Source organism: Aotus nancymaae, unplaced genomic scaffold, assembly GCF_030222135.1.
Source record: "Aotus nancymaae isolate 86718 unplaced genomic scaffold, 86718_ANA_hifiasm-v0.15.2.pri h1tg000028l, whole genome shotgun sequence".
NCBI lineage: Eukaryota > Metazoa > Chordata > Mammalia > Primates > Aotidae > Aotus > Aotus nancymaae.
This window is the reverse complement of record NW_026988441.1, coordinates 3,100,119-3,113,891: the sequence shown is the minus strand read 5'-3', so window position 1 is coordinate 3,113,891 and position 13,773 is coordinate 3,100,119. Positions and strand designations below refer to the sequence as shown.

Below are 13,773 nucleotides of genomic sequence, written 5' to 3'. Positions count from 1 at the left end.
ATTGGAAACCTATTGGTGTTCATATTTTGTAGACATCTCTTCTAAATCCCAGCTATTCGGAGGCTGAGGCAGGAGAGTCGCTTCAATCCGGAAGGCCGCGGTTGCAGTGAGCCGAGATCGCGCCACCTTACTCTCTAGCCTTGGGGACAGAGCAAGACTCCGTCTCAGAAAGAGAAAAAAAGTAAAAAGTAAATAAGATAAAGTAATAGATCTCTTCCACAAATGTGCTGAGACAACTAACTGGATATCGACATGGAAAAGAATAACATTAAAAATTTTATTTAAAAAAGTTTTAAAAAAAAAAGAGAGAGATGAGGAAGGGAGCCCAGACTGGCCGGACCCAGAGGCTCAGTGATCCTCCCCCGGCTGCTTCCCGAGTAGCTGGAACCTGAGGCTCCCGCCCTGCAGTGTTTAAGCAGCAGGTGGTGACCTCCTCCCGGGCCTGAGCACTCCGCCCCGCATCCCAGGCCTTGACCCTAAGACAGTCTCTGAAGCTGAGCACAGGGTGAACACTCCCTCCCGAGTGAACGGAAAATAGAAAGGGAGAGAATTTCTATTCTGCTCTGTGGGCCGCCAACCTGAAATCGTACGTTCCGCCCACCTAGGGCCTTGCATTTCAAGCCTTCCTGGCCGGTCTTCTCACCAAACCCTGAAAAATAAAGGCGCTGGGAGGGAGCGTGAGAGACGCACAGGTTCAACCCCGTCGGGTCCTCTGCGATTTCTAAACGGCAAGGTCTCTCCGCCTCGGGCCCCGCCCGCCTGCGCGTGGGCCCCGCCCGCCTGCGCGTGGGCCCCGCCCGCCTGCGCGTGGGCCCCGCCCGCCTGCGCGTGGGCCCCGCCCGCCTGCGCGTGGGCCCCGCCCGCCTGCGCGTGGGCCCCGCCCAGGCTGGCTTCCTTCCCGCGTGCGCAGATTCGCACAAACCGGAAGCGGATCTCGTGGAGGGGAGGTCACGCCGCAGCTTGTGAGTTTCGCTGTGTCTTGTAAAGTCTGCCTTTCCGAGGTCCCCGGGTTCTGTACCTCGGACGTGGGGTCCCCACAGACTTGGAAATCTCCCCCATCTTCCTTCACCCAGAGCAAATTGAGACATTCTCGTGAGAGTCCGGGGGTCGCTTCCTTTAAGGTTGAAAGTCTCCCTGAGGTTGGTCCCGTCCCCGGTCTTTCCACCATAGGGCAATGTGTACACTGCCTATCGCGAAGTTTTCCTGCTCAAAACCTTTTTCTGAGGGCCGGGCGCGGTGGCTCACGCCTGTAATCCTAGCACTTTGGGAGGCCGAGGCGGGTGGATCACCTGAGGTCAGGAGTTCCAGAGCAGCCTGGCCGTCATGGAGAAACCCCATCTTTCAAAACAAAACAAAACAAGAAAAACCTTTTTCTGACTCCTCCCGCCCCGCGCTTTTTAAAGTCCTCACCCTAGAGGTGGATTCCCGCCCTGGGCGCCTCCCACCCTCGCCCTAGTCGGCTTCTGGAGCACAGCGCCGCGGCCCCAGTCCCGCCTGGGGAGGTCGCTCCCCTGCCTGGTCCCGGGATCCTGCAGACCCCACCCTTGTCTTAAGGCCCCGTCGCCCCCACACTCCCTCCTTGTGCCGGGCCCTGCTGCTGCCCAGGTCTCCCCTCCGCAGTCACCGCTTCCCCTGAGCCCGCGTTGGGGAGGTGCCCAAGGTCTATCCTGTGACACGGGGTGTTCTTGCCCGCCCAGCTCCAGACCCTGGAAAATGCGCTTATCGGGGATGCAGGCGTCCTACTCCAAACCCTCCTGTGATTTTGTGGGCCAAAGGGATCAGGAGACAGAGAAGGCAGGAGAAAACCTGAGACAGAGAAAAGAAGGAGAGACACTGGGAACAGATGGCAAAGTAGAATATGGTTGAGGGATTTGCCAAGAGACAGCAAAAGTGGGAAAAAAAAAAGAGAAGAAAAGCAACTGGAAGAATGTAGAGAAAAGCGAGAGGTACAGAGATGAAGGAAGCAAGGTAGGGATGGGGCAGCAAAGAGGGAGGCTCACGAGAGTGAGGGAGAGGAGGAGGGACTTGGAGCCGGGGCAGACAGAGCAGAGGGAACCACAGCACGGAGGACACCTGCGGGTGTGGGGTGCCAGAGAGTGGGGACGGGGGTATAATGGGGAGAGCAGTGGAGGCGCAGAGATGGGAGAAGAGGCGGAAACATACTGAGATTGAACGACAAAGAGGCTAAATAAATTGGGAGGATGGAGCAGAAGTGATGGACGAGAAGGACTAGAGGGGAGAAGGGAATAAACAGCAGGAGAGGAGAGGGGTACAAAGTGAGGAGCAGAATCCCAGGGAAAAAGAAACAAGAGCGAGAGAGAGAAGGGGGAATAAGAGATATGTACAGAATTAGGGAGGGCAACAGTAACAAAGGGGCTGGGCGCAGTGGCTGCCGCCTGTTATCCCAGCACTTTAGGAGACTGAGGCAAGGGGATATTTTTTTTTTTTTCTGAGTCGGAATCTTGCTCTTGTTACCCAGGTTGGAGTACACGGCGCAATCTTGGCTCTCTACAACCTCGGCTTCCTGGGTTCAAGCGATTATCTTGCCTCAGCCTCCCGAGTAGCTGGTTTTACAGGCATGCGTACCACGCCTGGCTAATTTTTGTATTTTTAGTAGAGACGGGGCTTTTTCCGTGTTGGCCAGGCTGCTCTTGACCTCCTGACGTCCTTATCTGCCTGCCTCGGCCTCCCAAAATGCTGGGATTGCAGGCATGAACCACCGCACCTGGCCTAGACAAGGGGATTTCTTTCTTTCTTTCTTTCTTTCTTTCTGCAATAATTTCAGTCTTAAGGTTATACCTGAAAGGGGGATTTCTTGAGTCTAGGAGTTTGAGGCCAACCTGGGCAACATAGTGAGACCCCAATCTCTGCCAAAAAAAGAAAACAAATTAACTGGGCGTGATGGTGTGCATTTGTAATCTCAGCTACTCTGGAGGCCAGGGCAGGAGAATGAATCACTTGAGCACAGGAGGTCCAGGCTGCAGTGAACCGAGATTATGCCACTGTACTGCAGCATGGTCAAGAGAGTGGGACCCTGTCTCAAAAAACAAACAAACAAACAAACAAAAAAACAAAGGCAGTTTAGTTGAGTGGGTGAGTTCATTGGGTATGATTAGTTGTGACATGTTGGCTTCTGTGTATATAATCTACTAACTTAAAACTCGTTGAAATTCTACAGATGGAGAATTTTAACATTTCTGTCTATAAGACTTGTACTTTGTATAAATCTTGCCATCAGAGGTTAGCTTCCACTTGGAATCCCTGTTCAGCCAGAGGGCAGTGTCTTATTCAGTTTTTTTTTTTTTTTTTTTTAAAGATGGGGTTTCACCATGATGGCCAGGCTCTTGAACTCCTGACCTCATATGATCCACCCACCTCAGCCTCCCAAAGTGCTAGGATTACAGGCATGAGCCACCGTGCCCGGCTAGTTTTGTTTTTTTTTAAGACTGAGTCTTACTGTGTCACCTAGGCTGGAGGGCTGGAGTGCAGTGGCCCAATCCCGGCTCACTGCAACCTCCACCTCCCGGGTGGAAGCCATTTTTCTGCTTCAGTCAGCTAAGTGCTGGGACTCCAGGCGCCCACTGCCAGGCCTGGCTCATTTTTGTATTTCTGGTAGAGACGGGGTTTCACTATGTTGGTCAGGCTGGTCTTGAACTCCTGATATCGTGATCCACCTGCCCCGGCCTCCCAAAGTGCTGGGCTTACAGGGTTGAGCCACCGTGCCCGGCCTGTAAGTGACTCAGTTGTGAGTCACTGTCTTCCCTTTTCCCAGGCTGGGGTAGGAAGTTGGACAGTAAAGTGGGGGGAAAAAAAATCACTTTGTGTTATTACATAATACTTCTAATTTAATTAACTAATATTTTGAGACAGGGTCTGGCTCAAATGTTCAGGCTGGAGTGCAGTGGCGCGATCTCTAACTGCAGCCTCAGCCTCCTAAGTCTGCCGAGTAGCTGGGACCACAGGCATAAGCCACCAATTTCAGCTAGTTTTTGTATTTTTTTTTTTTTTTTGTAGAAACCAGGTTTCACTATGTTTCCCAGGCTGGTCTGGAAATCTTGGGCTCTAAGGATCCTTCTGCCTTGGCCTCCCAATGTACTGGGATTACAGGGATGAGCCACTGCACCTAGCCTACATAGCACTTTTTGAAGGGACATCAAGCTGGGCATGGTGGCTAACACCTGTAATCTTATCACTTTGGGAGACCGAGGTGAGTGGATCACGTAAGGTCAGGAGTTCATGACCAGTCTGGCCAACATGGTGAAACTCTGTCTCTACTAAAAATACAAAAGTTAGCTTGGCGTGGTGGCACGCACCTGTAGTCCTAGCTACTTGGGAGTCTGAAGCAGAAGAATCACTGTAACCTGGGAGGTAGATGTTGCAGTGAGCCACAATCCTGCCACTGCACTGCATCCTGGGTGGCAGAGTGCGGAACACTATCTCAAAACAACAACAACAAAAATGACATAAAAAACAAAAGGGACATCAAAAGTGCTTTTGTTCTCATTGTGTAATAGATTTCCTTTTTCTTCTTTCTGGTTTCTCTTCATTTCTTTCTTTCTTTATTGTTTTTTGCAGTTTGAGTTAGAGATGAGTCTTAGTGTTAAACATTTCTTTTTTAATACATAATCACTTCTGAAAGATGCCTTTGTGGTATCCTGTAATCAGCTCACATCATTCTTTTCTGTACATGTGTATGTTCCAGTTATTTTCCTGTTGACCCCAGAATTTGTTGGATTTTTTTTTTTAACAATTTCAAAATCATTTCTGTTTGAAATAGTTGCATCCGGTTTAGATCGAGGTCTGAATGCTTTCTAGTCTTCATTATTTATTGGAAACCTTTGGTACCTAAGACATAAAAGTTTGATTGTTTTTTTTTAAAGAAGTGACTTGCCACTGAAAAAAGTTTGATTGTTAAAGTACGTCCTCGGTAAAGATGTCGGTGACCTTTTACCTTAATATCAAAATGTAGTTTAACCAGTTAGTCTATTTTTCAATTTACTTTCCTTATGTCATATGTTAAAATCTTGAGCTGTGAGCTTTTTTTTTTTTTGAGATGGAATGTCACTCTGTCTCCCAGGCTGCAATGGCATGATCTCGGCTCACTGTAACCTCCGCCTCCCGGGTTCTAATGATTTTCCCGCCTCAGCCTCCTGAGTAGCTGGGATTACAGACGTCCACCAACACAACAGGCTAATTTTTGTATTTTTAGTAGAGATGGGGTTTCACCATGTTGGTCAGGCTGGTCTTGAACTCCTGACCTCGTGATCCACCAGCCTCAGCCTCCCAAGGGAGCCACCGCACCTGGCCTAAGCTGTGAGCTATTAAGTGCATGTTTCCTTCAATGCCTTCTGGTTCATTCTAGACAAATGTCGAAAGATGGGCTGGATTGGTATGGAACTCTGTTCCAAAAGTACCCATGTATTCTCTTCTATTTTTTAATTTTTTTTTTTTTAGACGGCGTTTCGCTCGTTACCCAGGCTGGAGTGCAATGGCGCGATCTCGGCTCACCGCAACCTCCGCCTCCTGGGTTCAGGCAATTCTCCTGCCTCAGCCTCCTGAGTAGCTGGGATTACAGGCACGCACCACCATGCCCAGCTAATTTTTTGTATTAGTAGAGACGGGGTTTCACCATGTTGACCAGGATGGTCTCGATCCCTTGACCTCATGATCCACCCGCCTCGGCCTCCCAAAGTGCTGGGATTACAGGCGTGAGCCACCGCTCCTGGCCTCTTTTTTTTTTTTTTTTAAACTGAGTTTTCCTTTTTTTATCCAGGCTTGAGTGCAATGGCACGATCTCGGCTCACTATAACCTCCACCTCCTGGGTTCAAGCGATTCTCCTGCCCCAGCCTCCCAAGTAGCTGGAATTACAGGCACTCATTACAATGCCTGGCTAGTTCTTTGTATTTTTAGTAGAGATGGGGTGTCACCATGTTGGCCAGCCTAGTCTTGAACCTCTGATCTCAGGTGATCCACCCACCTCGAACTCCCAAAGTACTGGGATTACAGGCATGAGCCACCTTGCCTGGCCACTCTTGTATTCTTGATTGAAAAATTTTGCTTATGTCTTAGTTCTATAGCTGACCTTTTTTTTTTTTTTTCTTACCATTTTCGAGGACAACAGCTGTGTGTTCACACTTCTCCATTTTATAAATGTTACTGTAATTTTCTCATAAGGAAGAATTAAATTTTGGGAATCAGTGGCCTCAGAACCTTGCAAAAGAAGTCTCTTTAGTCCAGGTATATGAAAGATGGTTCTCTAGTTTTCAAGGATAGGGTGATAAAGGCCAACCCTTCCCGTTAGCCATTCCGGGCTGGTAATGTAACTATTCAGGGACACCTTCTCACTCATCTCAGACCTTCTCAGGGTAACTTGGTGTGAATGTCTCCCTCTTTGAGCCTCAGTGACTCTCCCTACAACTTGGAGATGAGAGGCTAGACCAGAAAAGCTCAACCTGAGTGACCCTGGCCCCGGACATGATTGGCAGAATAGAGGGTGTGCTGGGTGTGGCTTTTCTCCTGGGACAGGGGAGTGGCCAGTTGTAATTAGAATTTTTAATGAGATGCAGTATCTAAAAAATGAAGAAAAGAAGCAGAAGAATGAAAAACACAGAGGTGTAGACTCAGACACAGAGACTATGTTCAAACGCCTTTCTCTGTATTCGGATATCACAGCTAAATCCAAAGCGGGTCACGCCGGTCCCTGGTAGGGAGCCCTCCACCGGCTTCCCGTGTTCCCCAGGACGAAAGCCCGACTCCTCAGTGTGGCTCCACAGCCCTGTGTCCAGGGCCCCGGCCAGTGTCCAGCCTCCTCCTGGTAGCCTGTGCTCATCTCATGACTCCCTCTGCCCCAGTCACGTTTGCTTTTCTGTTCCCAAACACCAAAACCTTTCCTGTCTCAAGTCGTTGTCCCTGATCTTATGCTATGTCCCTAAATGATGACGGCCCTGTCCCTTTCTCCTTTTTCAGGTCTAGGCTCAGAGATGTCTCCCATCCCCCCACCCCCGTCTGAAGTTCCCTCTGCCTGTCAGGCTCTGTCACATTACTCAGCTTTTATTATCTCTGCCTCAATCACATCAGAAGCACCATATATATGTTTTTTTCTTTTTTTTGAGAGAGCCTCACTCTATCATCCAGGCTGTGAGAGCAGTCTCGTGATCTTGGCTCACTGCAACCTCTGTCTCCTGGGTTCAAGCAGTTCTTGTGTCTCAGCTTCCGAAGTAGCTGAGATTACATGTGTGTGCCACCGGGCTCATTTTTGTATTTTCCTATTTATTTTATTTTTGAATCTCACTCTGTCACCCAGGCTGGAGTGCACTGGCACGATCTCGACTGACTGCAACCTCTACCTCCCAGGTTAAAGTGATTCTCCTGCCTCAGACTCCCTAGTAGCTGGTATTACAGACACCCACCAAACCCGGCTACTTTTTGTATTTTTGTTAGAGATGGAGTAATTCCTGACCTCGAGTAATCTGCCCGCCTCGTCCTTCCAGAGTGTTAGTATTACAGGCATGAGCCACTGCGCCTGGCACAATTTTTGTATTTTTAGTAGAGACAGAGTTTCACCATGTTGACCAGGCTGGTCTCAAACTCCTGACAGATCAAGTGATCCACCGGCCTCAGACTTCTAAGTAGCTGGGACCACAGACACAGACGTGCACCAGCATGCCTGGCTAAGTTTTTGTGTTGTTGGTAGAGATGGGGTTTCACCACATTGACCAGGCTGGTCTCAAACTCCTGAGCTCAAGCGATCCACCACCTCAGCCTCCCAGCGTTCTGTGAGTACAGGCATGAGCCACCGCACCCAGCCTCTGGCTGGGCTCTGGTGAGGGCTGGGTCTGTGCCCTGAAGGGGAGCTCATTCCAGCCCAGCTCCCCACTGATGCAGTGTGTGTGTGGGCTTCTCCAGGAGGGATGGGGGTTCTGAAGAAAGGAGTCAAAAGATCACTTAGTTTTCCTGCAGGAGTTTATCTTCCCTGGTGCAGTGGGCAGCAGAGGGAACCGTATTTCCTCAGGGTGAGGTCCCCTTTGTATGTGTCGTCGTGTTCCAGGGAGGGGGTGTGTTGATTCCGAGCAATAAAACATATTTTTCACATTCAGGATTGACTTCTGAAGACTCTTGATACGTGAGGAAGAACCCCGGAAGAGGAAGAGGAAAGCAAAGGAGTCAGGGATGGCTCTTCCTCAGGTGAGATGATCTTCTCGGTGGATTGTTCTGTCTCCTTCCTGCTTGCAGTTGGGAATCTTCTCTGAGTGTGAAGCTTCCTGCCTGACAGGTTTGCTGGCGCTCACCCATGCCTTCCCTCAGTCCCTCTCATCTCAACTAGATTCCATCTCTGGTGACCCAGTGACATGAGCTTGGGAAGAGGCTGCACTGGGCATGGTCCTGGGAAGGGCTCTCCCCAGACGTGGATGGAGACGGGGTGTGGGCCCCGTGGTGTCAGGGCTGCTGGGCAGCAGGGAGTGTTCAGGGGCCACGTCTGGATGCGCCGTCAGCTCTCTGTAGAGCAGGAGTGGAGCAGCTGCCCATGGAAGTTACACATTAATGTGCACAGAGTACGTGGTAAATTTCGTGAAAGGAGACCAGTAAGGGGAAGTCTTTTCTGCCTGATTTGATACTACATGTTTAGGTAATTAAGTGAGTGAGTGTGTTTGTGACTCCAAACATCTTACTAATTGAAATGGCAAGTTCATACACAGACATGAATGATACCAGGTGTTTTATTCCATCATTCTTTTAAGCATATGAAACCAACCTAAATAATAGCAGGAGATTCATTAAACCATTCTCAGTGCATTAAGCTCATGGAGACTGTGGTGTTAGTGTGGAGAGGCTTGTGAAACAGGGATTTTTGGTATAAATGGTTATGATTTTTCTCAAATGTGGGAGCAGTACTTCTTTCTTATCCTAAAGGATGGAGCCATATTCTCATTCCACCTATCATCATCATCATCATAATTTATTATTTGAGGTGGAGTCTCCCTCTGTCGCCCAGACTGGAGTGTAGTGGCATGATAGTGGGATGATCTCAGCTCACTGCAAGCTCTGCCTTCAAGGGTCAAGCGATCTTCTGCCTCAGCCTTGCCTGTAGCTGGGGTTACAGGCATGTGCCACCACGGCCGGCCAATTTTTAATAGTTTTAGTAGAGATGGGATTTCACCATGTTGGCCAGGCGAGTCTCAAACTTCTGACCTCAGGTGATCCACCCGCCTCAGCCTACCAGGGTGTTGGGATTACAGGTGCAAGCCACTGTGCCCAGCCCCACAAATTATTCTTAAATACATATTTTTATATTTAAACACCGCATGATGTACATATTAGTTTTGTGGTGAAGCTCCAAGCAAAGCTGCAGCTTAGCCCCTTGGCCAGAAAGCACCTCCTTTCCCTCCACCCTCCTTCCGACTTCACTGGGGAGACACTCAGGTTAGCTGTGCGTCAGGTGTCATTGCAAGTCACGTCCATGTGTACTTCTGTATCGTTATGAGACTTTAGAAAAAATTCTGCAGTAAATTAAAACAATTGAATATTCCTTTCCTTGAGGTTTGGGTCTGTGTGAGGGCTCGTTACAGAAGTGATCTCATGTCATCAGAGATTGTTGTGCAGATTATTTCATCACTGTGGTATTAAGGCCAGTACTCAGTAGTTAGTTAGTTAGTTAGTTATTTTTAAACGTACTTTACGTTCTGGGGTACGTGCGCAGAACGTGCAGGTTTGTTACATAGGTATACACATGCCGTGGTGGTTTGCTGCATCCACCACCCCGTCATCTACATTAGCTATTTCTCCTAATGCTATCCCTCCCCTCTCCCCCCGTCCCCTGACAGGCCCCATTGTGTGATGTTTCCCTCTCGGTTTCCATATGTTCTCATTGTTCAACTCCCACTTTTGAGTGAGAACATGTGGTGTTTGGTTTTCTCTTCGTGGGTTAGTTTGCTTAGAAAGATGGTTTCCAGCTTCATCCATGTCCCTGCAAAGGACATGAACTCATCCCTTTTTATGGCTGCATAGTATTCCGTGGTGCATCTGTGCCACATTTTCTTTATCCAGTCTATCAGTGATGGGCATTTGTGTTGGTTCCAAGTCTTTGCTATTGTGAACAGTGCCACCGTAAACGTACGTGGGCATGTGTCTTTATAATAGAATGATGTATACACCTTTGGTTATATATCTAGTAATAGGATTGCTGGGTCAAATGGTCTTTCTAGTTCTAGATCCTTGAGGAATTGCCACACTGTCTTCCACAATGGTTGAACTAATTGACACTCCCACCAGCAGTGTAAAAGTGTTCCTGTGTCTCCACATCCTCTCCAGCATCTGTCGTCCCCTGACTTTTTTTTTTTGACAGAGTCTCGCTCTGGAGTACAGTGGTGTGATCTCAGCTCACCGCAACCTCAGCCTCCTGAGTAGCTGGGATTACAGACGCTTGTCACCACGCCCGGCTCCCTTTTTGTACCGTGTTAGCCAGGATGAGCTCGATCTCCTGACCTCACGATTTGCCTGACTTGACCTCCCAAAGTGCTGGGGTTACAGGCGTGAGCCACTGAGACTGGCCCATTAACATCTAGTTTTTTTCTGAGTCTGTGTAGGTTTTTATTATTTTTTGGACACGTATAGTCAAAATGGATTTTCATACTTGGAGTAATTTTGTTTTCGTGTATTTTATGTTATTTTGAGACAAGCTCTCGCTTTGTTACCCAGGCTAGAGCACGGTGGCATGATCTTAGGCAATCTTAGCTCACTGCAACCTCTGCCCTCAGGTCAGCCATCCTCCACCCTCAGCCTCCCAAGTAGCTGGGACCACAGGTGCGTGCCACCATGCCCGGTTAATTTTGTTTTCTGTGAGTGTGTGTAGGTTGCATTTTGTGGTCATATATGTACAAAATGGATTTTTGGTCAGGCACGGTGGCTCACGCCTGTAGTCTCCCAGCACTTTGAGAGGCCAAGGTGGGTGGATCACCTGAGGTTGGGAGTTCAAGACCAACCTGACCGAAATGGAGAAACCCTGTCTCCACTAAAAGGACAAAAAATTAGCCAGGCGTGGCATTGCATACCTGTAATCCCAGCTGCTCAGGAGGCTGAGGCAGGAGAATCACAAAGCCGGGAGGTGGAGGTTGCTGTGAGCCAAGATTGCGCCATTGCACTCTAGCCTGAGCAACAAGAGCAAAACTCTGTCTCAAATAATAATAATAACAATTAATTAATTAAAAACAAAATGGATTTTCATACTTTGAGAAGTTTAGTTTTCATGTATTTTGTTTGGAGAGGAGGTCTTGCTTTGTTGCCCAGGCTGGAGACCAGTGGGGCAGTCTTAGATCATAGCAACCTTCACCCTCAGGCTGGAGCCATCTTCGCACCTCAGCCTCTTAAGTAGCTGGGACCACAGGTGCCTGCCACCATGCTTGGCTAATTTTTTTTTTTTTTTGAGACAGAGTCTCTGTTGCCCAGGCTGGAGTGCAGTGGTGCAATCTCAGGTCACTGCAACCTTTGCCTCACGGGATCAAGCATTTCTCCTGCCTCCACCTTCCGGGTAGCTGGGATTATAGGCATGTGCCCCTGTGCCCGGCCGATCTTTCATAGTGGACATTGTCATCTTTGAAGACATTACTCATGCTCTGCCTCATGTAGATACTGAATGTCACTTGGTGTGTCATTGAAAAGTTTCTAACATTTCTATAACAGAAACCCTGCATTGATTTTTTGTTTGTATATTTCTTCTGTCATCCACAAACATAAAAAATACTGAGAGGGAATCGTGACCTCTTGAAAAGGTATAATAAACACACCTGGGAAGACATAATGTGGTGAAAAATCCCGTTCTCCATTCGTCAGAACATGCCCTACAATTAAATCCGTGCTTTCACCTCTCTCCTCTTCTCATTCTCTGTAAAGATCAGAACTCCTCCCATAACCATGTGGTTAAAGTGTGTTTTCATTTCAGGGTCTATTGACATTCCGGGATGTGGCCATCGAAGTCTCTCAGGAGGAGTGGAGATGCCTGGACCCTGCTCAGAGGACTTTATGCAGGGACGTGATGTTGGAGAACTACAGGAACCTGGTCTCCCTGGGTGAGTCCAACTTCCCCCAGAAGCGGGGACGTGCCCTTGCGTGTGCTCGTATTTTCTCTTGTTGCCTCTTGGGAGCCGCGTCCGTGCTTTATAGTGGGAAATGAGAGACCTGGAGAGGCCGGTGGGGTTGCAGGAGAATTTTATTTAATGTGATCATGGGCTCAGCAGAATTGCTTCGTAATTCTGAGCAAAGGACAAAGAAAATGGGGTCCCTTTTATGCAGCTATCTGGTACAGGATGACGAAGTAGGAAGCAGGTTTACAGAAGCTAGAACAAAGAACAGAGAACAGTTAATCAGCATGCGACGTGTCTCGTGATGCACTTCACATTTGAAAGGGAACATTCTGAGAAACACATTCTGCAGTTTTGAGCTTATCTGCTCTGTGACCTTGCAGCTGGTCAGTAAGAAAAAGGAAAATTTTTAGATGCCCGGGAACTTTGCTAAGGGAGGCGAGGATGATAGATAAGGTTAAATGGTTTGCAGGAAGGCAATTAATATTCTCCTTCAGCAGAGCTGGGGGTGGTTATCATATGAAACGGGACACAACGCAGCAAAATTGACTTTAGTATGTAGCAACTAGAAATCACAAGGTTTTGTTTTGCCATTCCTTGTTGCTTTTTATAAATAACACTTTACTAGAAAGCAGCACCACCACTGTGACAGCTAATTACTGTTACCTTTAGAGGTATGCCATTTTTGGTTTGTTTTTCTCTCTCCTTTTTCCCTTCTTCTTTTTCTTGGTTTCATCTGATTGGTATTTCTTTTTTTATTTTTATTTTCATTATTTTAAAAACAGGGTTTCACCATGTTGGCCAGGCTGGTCTTGAACTCCTGACCTCAGGTGATCCGCCTGCCTGGGCCTCCCAAAGTGCTGAGATTACAGGCGTGAGCCACCACGCCCAGCCTCTGATTAGTATTTCTATGAGGTGATTTACTAGATTTATTTAAGTATATCTAATACCTGGTAGCTCAGTGTCTGGGTGGAAGGGTTAATCAAGTGCATTGTAGATCCTTTTAAGGAAAGTCTTTAAGATTGCCTTCATACCTTGACTTGATGATTGACAGTAGGCTGGGGTGTTAGCTCATGGTGAACGTATAGCATTAGATCCTTTTAGATCAGAAGCTCCTTTCCTGCCATGAAAGGCACAAGATCAACTCTCCCTTGGCTCCTGATGGCCCCTTCTCGACTGTGCCTGTCTTAGGTTGCCCCTCCTCTGAGGATTCTTACCCGTCTTTGGCTAACCAGCCATCTGCCCGAGGCCAATTAGGGTGACGGTTTGAAGGTTGGAAGGCTCTTGAGGGCAGACCCACAGAGCACTGTGGGTCCAGGAACAGAGCTATTACCCACTTTGAAGCGGCTACCCTGTCAAGTTGCCTTCTTGGAAAGATGGGGTTATTAAGGCTTTTGGGGCTCTCAATGTCATATTTGCTTTCTTTGAGCTTGTTCCGTGCAGACATGTGCTAACAGTTGGGTTTAGCTAAATGATCACACCTTAGGTAAGCCCACAGAAAGCACCACTATCACACATGTCATTCTGAGGTAGTTCTGTTCCTTTTTCGGGTACAGGCTGGTACTTAGTAAATGCCATTAATTGACTGGTGGTTTGCTTGGCTACTATTGCTTTTATAATTGACTGAATACTTTCAGTCAGGAGGGGTAAGAGGCAAGGAAGTATTACGCATCCTCCTAATGACTCCTCCTCCTCCTA

At 48.1% G+C, this 13,773-nt stretch overlaps 1 pseudogene; it reads left to right on the top strand.

The window, feature by feature from the left end:
• The first annotated feature begins 8,097 nt into the window (after window positions 1–8,097).
• On the top strand, window positions 8,098–12,494 carry LOC135276724 (zinc finger protein 525-like; annotated as a pseudogene).
• The last annotated feature ends 1,279 nt before the right edge of the window (window positions 12,495–13,773 follow it).